The sequence below is a fragment of the Rousettus aegyptiacus genome, unplaced genomic scaffold (genome assembly GCF_014176215.1).
Source record: "Rousettus aegyptiacus isolate mRouAeg1 unplaced genomic scaffold, mRouAeg1.p scaffold_m13_p_14, whole genome shotgun sequence".
Taxonomy (NCBI): Eukaryota; Metazoa; Chordata; class Mammalia; order Chiroptera; family Pteropodidae; genus Rousettus; species Rousettus aegyptiacus.
The window spans coordinates 14,962,816-14,976,089 of NW_023416289.1; the positions used below are offsets into that span (position 1 = coordinate 14,962,816).

At 45.2% G+C, this 13,274-nt stretch overlaps 1 long non-coding RNA gene across 1 annotated transcript in view; it reads left to right on the forward strand.

Moving 5' to 3' along the window:
- LOC107519753 overlaps positions 1 to 1,349 on the forward strand; it is a 127,734-nt gene extending 126,385 nt beyond the window's left edge. Inside the window, exon 4 of the long non-coding RNA XR_001599167.2 lies at positions 1,178 to 1,349. This is a non-coding gene — a long non-coding RNA (uncharacterized LOC107519753). The remainder of the gene's footprint in view (positions 1 to 1,177) is intronic.
- Positions 1,350 to 13,274: the final 11,925 nt, after the last annotated feature.

Sequence of the window (13,274 nt, forward strand, 5' to 3'; positions counted from 1 at the left end):
ACAAGTTCATGGACAATGTTTAAAGAATTGGGGTCTTGAGCGGCTCCGTAAATCACTTGTCCTACCAAACGCATGGGTCCTACCCTTGGAATGACTGTTTAGGGGTCGGGGGGAGATGCATAGCCGCTAGCCTGGCTTTGCTCTGTGTCTAGCTCAGGCTGGGCCCTCTCATGCAGGAGTCTCTGGCCTCCTTCCCTCCAAAGGGCACATGGCCCTTCACTGGACTCCAGCACTAGCTCTAGCATTGCCCTAACCTCATTTCACTAATATGAGCTTATCCTAACCCATCTTCTCAGGGCTGTATCGCTCACCATGTATCCTTTGAGCCCAGTGCGGAATCTGGAACATAGGGTATACCTGACAAATGCCTGTGAAACCAATAAATGGATACCTCATCTTGTCATCTTGGCTAATTGGCTTGCCCTGATGTGAAAGGCTTTTTGCCTTCGAGTTGTGGATTTTGTAGCTGAAGCAAACTTCTAGAATCTTAGAAGCATAGGCTTATGTAATTCAAAGAAATGATAAAGTCTTAGAAATTGAGTGGAAGCAGCGTGAGCTAGAGACATGTGGGCTTGCGTCCTGTTTGGGCAGGGAGCCCTCGCCGTCAGGGTCTCGTGCAGGGCTTTCCATGACTGTTGGAGAGTGTTTCCTCCCCACTGCCAGTGTATGCATCTCTGTGCCCAAGGGACTTTCCCTCAGAACTTTGGAAAGCTGCTCTGTTGTTTTAGGGCTAGATGGAAGGAAATGCCATGGAATCGACACCTCCTTTCCCCCACCCAGCAGCCTAACCAACCGCTCTTGGAATTAATATTATGCTGAACCACATGGAATTGCCATTTCAGAAGGTCAAAAACAACTGAATTGTGGCAATTTCACGTGGGTCAGCCTGGTTTAAATACCGAAGTTCCTTTGTTCATCAGTTGGGATCATTTAGCGAGGGGCGGTCTGCCCACTACCCCAGAGATTCTCCACTGGGTCGATCCGGCCAGCACTGTGTGGCTGGCTTAACAGTGCACCCTTTGTCACCTGCGGTCCCTTTCCTGTGTCACTTCCCTGCTTTCCTACTTATATTTCCTCGGATCACCTCCCCAGTCAACAGTGCGCACTTTGAGTTTTGTCTCAGGGTCTGCTTCTGGGCCCACCCCAACCTAATCCGCTCAGGGCTTTCCATTTGCAGGATAAGTCCATTGTCAAGATCAAATAAGGTGAAGCGCACGAAGCACCGAGCACACAGCAGGTGGAGCCAGCATCAGCTGTTGCTGCTGTCAAGTCCAGCGTGCTCCTTTCAGAGACGTGATGACTGAAGCCCAGGGAGGAGACGGGCCTTCTCAGTGCCACCGTGCGGGTTAGTGTGGGCTCCTCACTGTTGGCTAACCCCGGGGAAGGTGATGCCGAAGGCAGGCCGAGTTCTGACTGGCGCCTTCCTCACTCCGCTCGAGCGGTTGTGTGATGGGCTGTGACGGAGTAACTAGCTGGGACTCCCCTTAGTGCACACATGCAGAAATGAACTCAGGTGGTCCCTTGCTTGTGCACAAATCTTGACTGTCCAATGGGTAATTGGCATATAGGAGTAAGGACCAGAGTAAGGACCAGAGAGACACCTGGGTGGGGAGCCAGAGGTATGGGTCCTGATGCCATATTTGCTGCCAGGACTCTACCCATGCTGGGCTGCTTTGTCCAAATGATAGGATTCTTAGGTGGACACCTTCTCAAGTATCAGCTCCAAAGAGACAGAGGGATGAGACGGATGAACGTTTTGGACTGACGTCCTATCCAACAGAATGTTGGACGTAAGTCTGTAATGGAAAGACATCCTATTCCTGACCACTGTGGGATTCTGGGTCTAGATGTGAGATTCTCCGGAGGGTGAAAACTGGTGCCTTCTCGCTCTACGCTCCCATCCGGTTCTAGGCGTGCCAGGTGGGAAAGGGGACATGGTGACCTCCTGAGAGGGGTCTGCCTTGCAAAGGGGTGCGCCTTGCTGTATTGTTGGACCAATGCTGGGAGACTTGGATTCTGGCCATGGTTATGTCCCTAAATTGGTTGCAAATCCATAACACAGGAAGCCAGCATCCTTCTCTGTCAGGTGGGAATTCTGCTGTGTCCCTGAGGGAGTCCTGCAGCCATCTCTCAGGAAGGACGGCTCAGGCCGAGAGGAACCAGGTCGTCCTGCCAGCCCTGCTTCCATCCCCTCCTCAGTGCTTGGCAAGGGCCAGGGCCACATTCAGATTCTAGGACATGTTACGAACTTGGGTCTGATATGGGCCAGTGCTGTTGTCTTAAGAGGCAGTATTTCCCAAAGATTTTTCCTACAGAGCAATATTTTCGTGGGCTGTTATTAAGTATTCAGCATTAGAGTTGTTCTGTGGTGATTATGTTAGCATGCCAGTTGCCAAAAAAAAATGTTAACTCACTTTTATGTCAATTAAATTAGAACCAATGGCAATTTATTAAGCATTTATTGTACCAAAGCCCAGTGCTAGGCATGTGGATATAGGAGGGAGTGATACGTGAGCCTTGTTGAAAGGGGCTCAGTATCCATTGGGGAAACAGACTGGCAAGCCTGTTATTACCATGAATGTGCTGAGGTAAGAACAAAGGTCTATACAGGGCCTGGGACTAGCAGGGATGGAGTGATTAAAACTGGATGGGAGTTGAGGCAAAAGGTCTCAAAGCTGTCGGGTTTTTTTTTTTTTTAATGTTGGATCAATTTGCCTGGTGGCAAGATGGACACACAAGACTTTTCTAGCAAGCACAATATCATGTATAAGGCATAAAGGCCTGTAGCAGCATGCGGTGTTTGGGGAGCTATATGACATTCGACAAGTTTAAATGTTTAGTTCCAGAGCGCAGGGGCATTTCACCTGATATGGTTCCACAGCCATGTCTTCTCCATATATTATTATGGAAAATAGAAACTGTGTGTGTGGCTCCAATGACCCTTCAGAAACACCATAATCAAACATGGACAGCTGCTCAGATGCCACGAGAATGTGGCAGCTGGGAGACAGCCAGGATGGTAGAGGTGACAGGCACCGGAGATGCCGACAGTGATGGGAACTCTCCGCTTCGGTGCTGCGATGCTGGCAGAACTGGATTCACTAAGTGTGCCCGCTGGAGCAGCCCCTCGCACACTTGAATGTCCGTGTATGTCACCTGGGGATCTCGTCGAGGCTTGAGAGTCTGCATTTCTAACAAGCTCCCATGTTGCTGGTCCTCAGACCTCATTTTAAGAATCTCTAGAGTAGGGATTGACAAACTGGCCTGCTACTTATTTTTGTAAGTAAAGTTTTATTGGAACATAACCGTGGTCACTTGTTTACATATTGCATATGGTGCTTTCACACTGCAAGGGCAGAGTTGAGTAACTGTGACAGAGACCATATGGCCCCAAAAGCCTAAAAAAGTTTACTGTATAGCCCTTTATAGAAAAAGTTTGCTGACCTCTAGGGTAGTGGTCCTTGAACGTGGCTATACAGTAGAAATACCTAGGGGAGCTTTTAAATACCTCAGTGCCCAAGATGCTCTAGAGATGGCTTCAGGCATCATTACTCTTTAAGATCCCTAGGTCAGGGGTCCCCAACCCTTGGGCCATGGATCGGTACTGGTAAGTGGCCTGTTCGGAACCAGGCCTCACAGCAGGAGGTGAGTGATGGGTGAGCGAGTGAAGCTTTATCTGTATTTGTATCACTCCCTAGTGCTAGCTTCACCGCCTCAGCTCAACTTCAGATCATCAGGCATTAGATTCCCATAGGAGCACTGGGACCTGGTGCCAGAAAGGTAGGGGACCGCTGCCCTGGGTAATTCTAATATGCAGCCAAGATTCAGAAGCACTGCTGGTTTGGATTCATATTATGCCTGCAATTCAGGAACATGCCATTAGTTAGGATTTGCACAAGGGGTAGAACAATTAGACGTAGCTATCTGGATAACAGACTGGCTCTCCCCACTAAGATCTACTAGCATAATGAGAAATTGCATTAAAACTGAGAAATCGCTCATAGGTGGTCAGTTAATATAATCCACTTGTCTTATTCAGCTGTGGTGAGCTGGTAGACTTGTGGGCCTCAGAACTTGGCCCAGAACTAACAACTTTCCACTTTTTATGTATGACTCTCTAATGAAGTTGCTTTTTGCCTGGACCGTATCTTTTCCAGTCTTGGCTGTTCTCATCTGAATTTTGCCCCTGGGTGCTTTGTCAGGATTTCCATTCCATATGCGGCATACACCGTGGCTTAAATTAAACCAATCATAAGTATAACTAGCATCTCTGTGGCTCTCCACAGTACAAAGGACTTTTACATCTATTGTAGCTTTTGGAACCTTTCAAAACTCTGTGTATGGAGTTTATTTCCATTTTAAAGTTAAGGAAATGGAAGTTCATAGACTGAAAGTGACATTTCATTGAAGTAGAGAATGGTAGAGGTGGGACACTTACCCAAGTCTTCTTTCTGCTCATGTCACTAGTAATAGCAATGGTTAACTTCCTCCCAGTCTTAGGAAAACTCATTTTAGCCGACACTACAAAGTTGTTCCTCACGGTTCCCTATTCCTCTCAGTGCTGCAGCTCTGCCTCACTTTCTTTATCTCTTTTTCAGCTCCTTTCAAATGAATAAAAGATTTTACAGCTTCTTTATAAATACTCTGCAGGTTTCAGTCCAGTCTTTTTGTAGATTCAAACAAAATCCCTAAAGGGGCTTGGTTCCCTTTTTTTTTCCCTTTCTGTTCGATATGTTTGAACCATTTTAAACCTAACACATCACAACGGTTTTTAAACGCAGGTACCCAGTAATTGACTCACAGATGTGAGTTTGAGCATTGCCACTTGTGCTATCACTTGAGACCACTGCAGGTCACGGGGAAGACAAATAACCTCCAACTTGAATTCAATTTCATTTCCTTTGCCCTGGTGAAACTTTTTCACCTGTCAACCTCATGCTCTTTGGGAACAAAGAATAAACCTCCTTGAATCTGACCTGGATGGGCTGTAGCGTTTGGTAGGTACTGAGAGATGGATGTTGGGTCCCTTTGGACTCACCCTTTGCCCTGGGACATGATCGTTGATTGGATTCCAACAACCCAATTGGTTTTCTGTCTTAAAGCCCTTATCTTTCACTTTGGGGAATGAAGTGTCCAGACCACAAAGGCAAAAGGAAAGAAGAAGTCCAAATGCTTGTAGTTGAATTTTTGCTTTATCCCCTACCTTATTCTATTAGCAAATCAATTTCTGATGTACTCCTCTGAACAGGGAAAATGCTTAACAAAGCAATCTGCGATTAAATGTCCAATTAGAAATGTCAATTTTAGAATGGACAATAAATATAAGTGAAGAATATTCAATGTTTATCAACCTTTGGAGATTTATTGCACCCAAGTGGGTTGATCAACAAGGAGGATGGAGGTTTTGATAATGTATCCTGGATACATTAGGATAGACTTAATTTTATAATATTTTAGTCTTTAATAAAGTTGGTTAATTAAGTGTACAGTGAAATTTGATTTCACTTTTATATATTTTAGTTTTTAGAGATTATTGTACCTCAAATCATGAAGAAAAAATATATGTTGGAGGTGGGTTGGGGAAATATGGGCAGTGAACAGAGCTCTAACGGTATGTATTGAAGCTACAGTCAGTCAATGGCGGCATTAAATCAGGGGGCTTAGTAACAGATCGTGAACACTCAACTTGATTTGGCTTAAGCAAAAAAGTAGAATTTATTGGAAGCCTCTTAGGGCAGTTCATAGAATTAAAGAGTAAGATGAAAAATCAAGCTATGAAAAGCTGGGGCAAGTTCATGGAGCCCAAGAAATAGGTCATCAAATACCACAAGGACTATCCTTCTATATCTCATACTTATTTTCAGCCTGATTCTCTCTTTGTAAATCCCATCCATACCTGCAGGGTTACCTGCAGCTTCCAGACTCACATCTCAAAACTTCACCAGTAAGAGGAAATGGAGATCTCTCCACCATCAGCTAACTTTCTCTAGGGAACGGACTCTGATTGGTCAGACTTGGGTCACATGTCCAAGCCCTGGACCAATCACTATGGCTAGGGAGATAGAGTTGGGGAGACAGTAACTTCTACTCAGGACATAGGACAGAGCTGTCAGGAGGAGAATGGTTCTCAAAGAAGTATGGGTAACACAGGCTTGACCTCGGGCGCTGTTGTTGAGAGGCAGCTACTCCAATTTCTGTCTGTACATTTATGACTTAGGAAGAAGAGATAGAAAACTGTAGGGACCATCTATTGAAGACTTAAATATGTGACAGGCCTTTAAATAGATTGTCCTGCTCAGTTTAAACCATTGAGGTAGGTATAGCAACAATATGCCCATTTTACTTATGAGAAACAAGGAGCTACAGAGGTTAAATGACTTGCCCAGTCATGCTACTGACAGAAGGAAGAGCTGGACTCAAATGCCAGGTCTGATCGCAAAGCCAGTGTTCTTAACCATTAGGCAGGTTGTCCCCACATCACGCTCCACATTGCAGTCCTTCTAAAACAAGTTTCGCGCATGGCATTTTCTTGGTTAAACAGTCGTCTTCCACCTTTGCTTACAGGGTGAAGTTCAAATTCCTTGTCCTGACTGACAGCCCTCCAGCCATCTCTCTCTCTATCTCTCTCTCTCTCGTTTTTAATCCCCTCTCACCTCACTCCCACCCTTGACCTGTGGCTGTTGCAGTCTCCTCTTAAGAACTGGATTTCTGAAGGCGGGCGTCTCCTCCCACGCACTTGTGGCGTGCATCCAGGGCCTGGTGCACCTGGGGTATATTATAGGCCATGACTCTGCTGGGGCTCGAACCCAGGGCCTTCTGCATGTAAAGCAGACGTGCTAATCACTACTCTCTGGAACCACCCCCAGCCATCTCTTTTCAGTCCTTTATTTTCCCTGAGAAGACTCACATTGAATTAACAAACAGAGATTGAACCCTTCATGCTGGGTCCTTTCTTTAACCTATAGAATGTACAGCTTACCACTCAGAACCACCCCACTGCAGAGAGTCATTGAATTTCCCTGTCTTTCCGCCTGCTTACCCCAATGCAACGAGTCTGGGGTGAAAACCTTGGAGCTCTTCAAAGCTTCCAATTCCCTGCTTAGTGTCGAAGGGAAAAAGCTGTAATTGGCACATAGCATTTAAATTCTAAAAATATTTCCTAGAAATGATTTATTATGATTTTTAAAAAGTCAGTAGATAATGAGCAAAAATCTCTTCTTTTCTCTTCCCCCTCCCTGCCTTTCCCTGTCTTGCCCTGCCCTTCCTTTCCCATTACCTCCCCCATGAACTAGGGTGTTGAAGGTTCTTATTTTAAGAGAACCTCTTGAGCTCAGCTGATCTGTCATTTCAGCAGGTAGGGGAATCTACCTATCACAGACCTGCCTTAGTTCAGATGGCCCAAGTGTATTCCATAATTGTCACAGCAAAGTCCTAGAAAATGACATGTCTCCCAAATGGCTTCTTGGGGACACATTGCCCTCCATTAGTCTCTCACAGATCTGGGACTTATTTGCTCCCCAAAGAGAGATTGTTGGCCAGGCTGCTCAGAGGGTCTGGGCCCTATGTATGCTTGATAGACAGTAGTTGTCCTGGTGACCTCTGAACAGGATTAGACCCACCCATGAGCCAAATCAAGGGACAGGCTGGGGTGGGGGCTGCCTGGAAGGCCTGAAGAAGAGAGGGCATCTGTGGGTCAGTCAGAGAGAGGAAATGTGTCACAGCAGCATGTCTGTAAGTAGACATGATGAGGTAGTCATTGAGAGCTACCTGAGGTGGCCCAGCCTTGGTCTCAGAGAGAGCACTGGACTGGGAGTCAGCAGGCCTGAGTTTCTTTCTTGACTTTGTCATTGACTCAGTGTGAGGCCACAAGCAAGTCACATCTACTTGGTGATGTGCAGTTTTCTTATCTATCAAATTCAAGGATTGATAATCATCAGAATTTCCCAAATTTTAAATACTGTGGTGTGACTGTCACCCAGAATAGGAGAGACAGAATAGGAACTGTGATACCTAATGCTTGGTGGCCATCTGGACCTAAGTTCAATTCCAGTCCATAGGAACACTAGGATTTTTATAGTTTCTTTATGATTTCCCCATGGCTGACCTCCTTAAAGAAAATACCTGTTAGAGACCTGCACAAAGGAGATGCTCAATAAATATTTCTGGAATGACTGAAGAAGGCAGCAGTGCTAACTTTAGAACAATTCCTTCTTAATGAGGAATGTGACGTGCTGTCGAAAGGGCAGTCTTTGGACTTCCACAGGTCTGGGTTCATATCTCGGCTCGACCACTAGCTGATGAGTCATAGTTTATAAAATGCAGACAGCACTCTCTTCTTTCCACGGGTATTGTGAGGGATGAGCAACACAACACTTGAAGCACCCAGCACATGGTACGTGTGCAACGATTGGTGGAAGAGGCTGTGAAGAGCTAGGCAGGTCATGGGCTTGACTTCGGGGTGGATCCTGAGCCATCCCAGGAAGACTAGACTTTGTCAAGAACTAGAGTAGCACGTAGTCTCCTCTGCTGCATCTCATGGACAATGAAGTGCTCATTATTGTAACATTCGTCTTTACTTTAGGTTTGTGGAATTTGCAGCAATGAGACAATTTTTCCCCTCACCTGTGATTCATTGTGTGTGTGTGTATGTGTGTGTATTTTAAACAGAGTCTTCCTGTAAGTGTAACTAACTCAGAAAAACATATCATAGTATCCCATCCAATTGAGTTTTTACCAAACAACAACAACAACAACAACAACAACAACAACAACAACAACAACAACAGCAACGACATGGATAGTAACCTTTATATTGGGTAAGACCTCTGTGGAGTCACTCACCTGCTCTAGATTTCCATTTTCACATAGATCCCATGATATATAAATAACATCTCTTGAATTTGAGTCTTTGCTTCAGGATCTGCTTCTGGGGGAACCCAAACTGAGGCTCTTTGGGAGAGGACAAGCCACATTCTGGTCAACTTGGCCTCTCTCTGGTTGACAGAGAGAGAGGAATTGGGAGCCATACAAGTGACATTTCACTTTCTGTCATGAGTGACAAATGTCATCAGATGAGGTACCAAGACAGGGAAACTACTTCCAGTAATTGATGCTTTTGGGTTAAAGACCGATGACACTGAAAATTAGTTGTAGGCCCCAGTTACCTGAGGAAGAGGGGTGGATCCCGGATATGCTGCACCCCTTGTTTGGTGCAATCTGGACTCTGCTCTCTAGCACTGGGGTGCACAGAAACCTGCCCTGTTCATCTCTCACGGGCCAGAACCATGTCTTCCACTTCTTTTTTTATCCCCTTGTTGGAAAACCCTGTCTCCTCCAGTGCTCATAATTGTTCTTAAGATTATGAAGAAAAAAGTGGCCTGGTTCTTTTAAGAACAAGGCAGGCCCATCAATGAGGAACGTTTTCTCTGGTTGCAAAAAAAAACCCCAGGAAAATCAGGTGTGTGGTTGATGGCTGGCTGCCTGTCCTCAGTTTGTGACTCTGGGAGGAAGAGAGATAGAGCTTTCTGGGATGCCAGGAAAGGCTTTTTAACACTCTTCTTGAGGTTCCCAGGGAACGGATACTGAGATATTTCTGTAGGGAATCAGCATCCCATCATGGAATCACATTTTTCCACTCCAGATGCTAGGATGTTGCCCCTGAGCTTTGTTCTTCCTCTGCAGCTGCACTGCCCTCACCCAGGCCTTCCCATCTCCCTCTTTGGTGGCTACCTGAGCTTTCTTGCCTCTCGCTGTCCTGCCCACATCTCACATGGATACCAGGGCTGACCTCTCATCTTCCCATTCCTCCTCCCCCTCTGGGCAAAGTTCAAGTTCTAAACTTGAGCACAAGCCCTTCGTGACCCACACTAGCCTGTTGCGCCAGCCTTTTACCCATGGCACTCATGGGCTGTCTCGCCACCCTGCCCTTGCTCATGCCATTCCCTGTGCCTAGAATACCCTCCCTCACTTTGTCTCTCTGGTTATGCCCTACTTCGCAACAAGGTAGAACTCAAATGTTTCCTGGGCACGACCAAGCATAAATTATAGCTTGCTTTTCTGTGCTTGCACAGGCTCTTGATCTACTTCTGTTACTCCCTGTCACTTTGCGTTATGATCTGTTTAATTGTCCAGCTCTTCTGTTGGGATGTGGCTCCCTGCAGGTGTCACTATGTCAGACTCTTTATGATTCTCCAGAGGGGTCACGATGCCTAGTTCATGATGGACACTTAGTGTAGTTTTGTGGAAAATAATTGGACGGCCTTGGACTTCACTTTTTCATCTTCACATGTCCCTTCTTTTTCATCTAGGCCTAAATACTTGGAGAGTAGGTATGATTTATTTTAGATTCTTTTTGTAATCATTATTGCTTTCTGACTCTCCCACAGCCCTTATGCCAGCTTGGGCAGTTACCGTGTGTGATAAGTGGCTATTGGATTAGAGAATTGGATGGCATTCATTCTTCTAGCTCTAGAGCTCACCTCAGTGTCTTCTATCTCACATGGATATGCTGTCAGAGAATATTTTTATCATCCTGTCATGCTTAGAAAGCCAGTCCTTGATCCAGGTCATTTCTAAGTCAAAAGTGATACAGTTTCCAGATCTCTGTGCTCAGAGGAAATCCCTGGCAGAGCCTCCTGTTCCGAGAGATGTGACATGTGCTTTTGCAGCACATATCGCACACCTGTGGGGCGGCGAAAGGTAATTTAACACCTGTCTAGGTCTCCCTTGAGGCTCTCCAAGTGGGTTAATAGGATGTCGGGCACAGCGTTAAGAGAAGCATCCGAGCCCATCAGTGTTTCACCTCTGGCAACAGGCCCTGCTACCTGTTTGGTTCCTATTCACAGGGCAGCCCCTGCTGGACTGCACTCCAAAGGCAGACTTCTCTGGTAGTAACACACCTTCTCTGTTCCCTCCATGCTCTACTGTGTAGGGCAGTGCTCAAGGGCATGGTGGTGGGCAGTGGCTTACTGGGTCTGTTCACTGTGAGCACTGACATCTGTGGTCTCCGAGATCTAGGCATCTATCTCTGCAAGGGTAGTCTAAGATTTAGTAAAGCATGCAAAATGAATTGCTGAGAAAAACAACCCAAAATATAAAATGAGGTGTGTTGGATTTACCAAATAGTACTTTCATGATTATTATACTTTTAAGTGCCATAATACGCAGCATAGGTATATGTTAACTTCCTGTCTCTTCGTATCTCTTCTTTTTTGAGAACTGGTGAGATGCCTTGAGCCAGACAAGACAGAGCTTTCAGAGTTTCAGAACTGGGGATGGATACCAGGAAATATAGTACAGTAAAGTTGCACCTTCTACTCAGCTAACTAATAAAATTCAATAAGAGAGAGAGAGAGAGACAGACAGACAGACAGGCAGACAGGCAGACAGGCAGAGACACAGAGACACAGGCTGAGACTTAGCGGTTGGCATTTGCCTTCTCTGGTGATCATGCCTTTCATTCTCAGCCCATTTCCAGGCGTGAGCGAGAGGTGGTGACGGTGCTAGTTTACTGTTGGTCTTGGTTCCTCTTACAGGTGAGCCCCTGGTTGTGATCTTGCTGTCTACAGAGTTGTGCTTCTTACATCCAGCCCTCTTTATCACCTCTTGCCCATTACTGAATCCATTATACACAGTAACATCTTTAACTGAGCAGGGCTGTATGTATCAAGCAAGGCAAACTATAGTTTATGGACAATTGGACAATTTAAGGGATATTCAGGGGACCGTGTTAATGGATTTTTTTCCCCTTATGTGTTGAACTTTAGACCCCAATTTCTGGGTCAGATGTAACTCCACTAAAATGACTGCATTAATGATGAGAACAACATAAACAATAATGATAGCTATCACTCACTGGTTACTCAGCCCAGCCACCATGATAGGTGTATTCCAAGGACTGTCTTCATTTTATCTTCATAATGATTCTGTGCATCAGATATTATATTTTTGATGCAACCTTTTAAATTGAGGTCTATATTTCATAGACTATATTTTGGTGAGTCTTTTCACATGTACATATTCAAGCAGCCACCACCGTGATCAAGATGGAGCATCTCCGTCCCCTCAGCAAGGTCTCCCGTGCCCCTTCTTAGGCAGCGCAGCCCCCTGATAAGGTGGTCATTATTTTGACTCTTAGGACCATAACTTATGATCTTATGTGCTAGGACTTCATGTAAATGGAACGATGCAATATATACCTTATAGTGTACTTTTTGTGCTTAGCAATAGTTCATTTATCTTGGCTCTGAAAATAGTTCATTGTAAACACATACTACAGTGTGTGTGTGTGTGTGTGTGTGTGTGTGTGTGTGTGTATCCGTGCATTAGATATTCCTTCTGTTTTATAGATGAAAAAATGAGGGGCAAGATAAGTTATATCAAATCACATTATTGGCAAGTGCCACAGCATGGATTCGACAAGGGCCATCATGCACCAGAAGCTCTTAGCCACTAACTACCTCTGTGTGGGGGTCAACAAGCACATTGACTACAGGATGCCATAAATGCGCCTGTACCACCAAGTGCCCCTTTTCAGCTGGTTTTCTGCAGTTGGACTAAGCCTTGGAAACTCGCACACTTTCTAGCATAGGAGGCGAGGCCATCACTAAAGCCAGAGTCTCCACTCCTTTATTCAGTCTTGATTCCTGCTTTAACAGAAGAGGTATTACTTTGATGTGTGAATCGTGCCTTTGATCAAAAGCTTGCTGGCTCCCTCGTGTCTCTTAGAACAAGACAGTAGTTCTATTGTGCTGATGTGTGTTATAACATTTTGGACAGCAGAAATGACATTTACATGAAACAGCCATCCTCAAATGCACGAGATAAGATAATTTCAACAGCTCCTCAAAGAAGAGTCCCCAACATTGACTTCAAAGTCAATGAAGTAATAGTGTGTCATCCAGCTTCCTCTTCTCTACCTGGTGTTAATTAAAATCCCGATAACAGAACTCAGTCAACATCTATATGAGGGAGGCCAAAGCGTAGCTTAAAAATGTTCGGATGAAAGTGCAGTTAATCAGAATTAAAACAAAAACACTCCCACAAGTCTTCGTTCTCATTTGACTTCTACTGGATAAGATGATTAATAAGCAAAGGTAATTTCTAAGGACTCTCCCTCCCCCACCCTGTTGTACTTTCTGAACTGAACCGTTTGAAATAATTGAACAATTACTTTGTGTAATGTTATCAGAGTTTATTAAATTGTTCCCACCAGCTTTGTGCAATTACCCAATTCAGCCGATTTGCATATTGCAAAGCAGAGTGGTGGAAAGGGG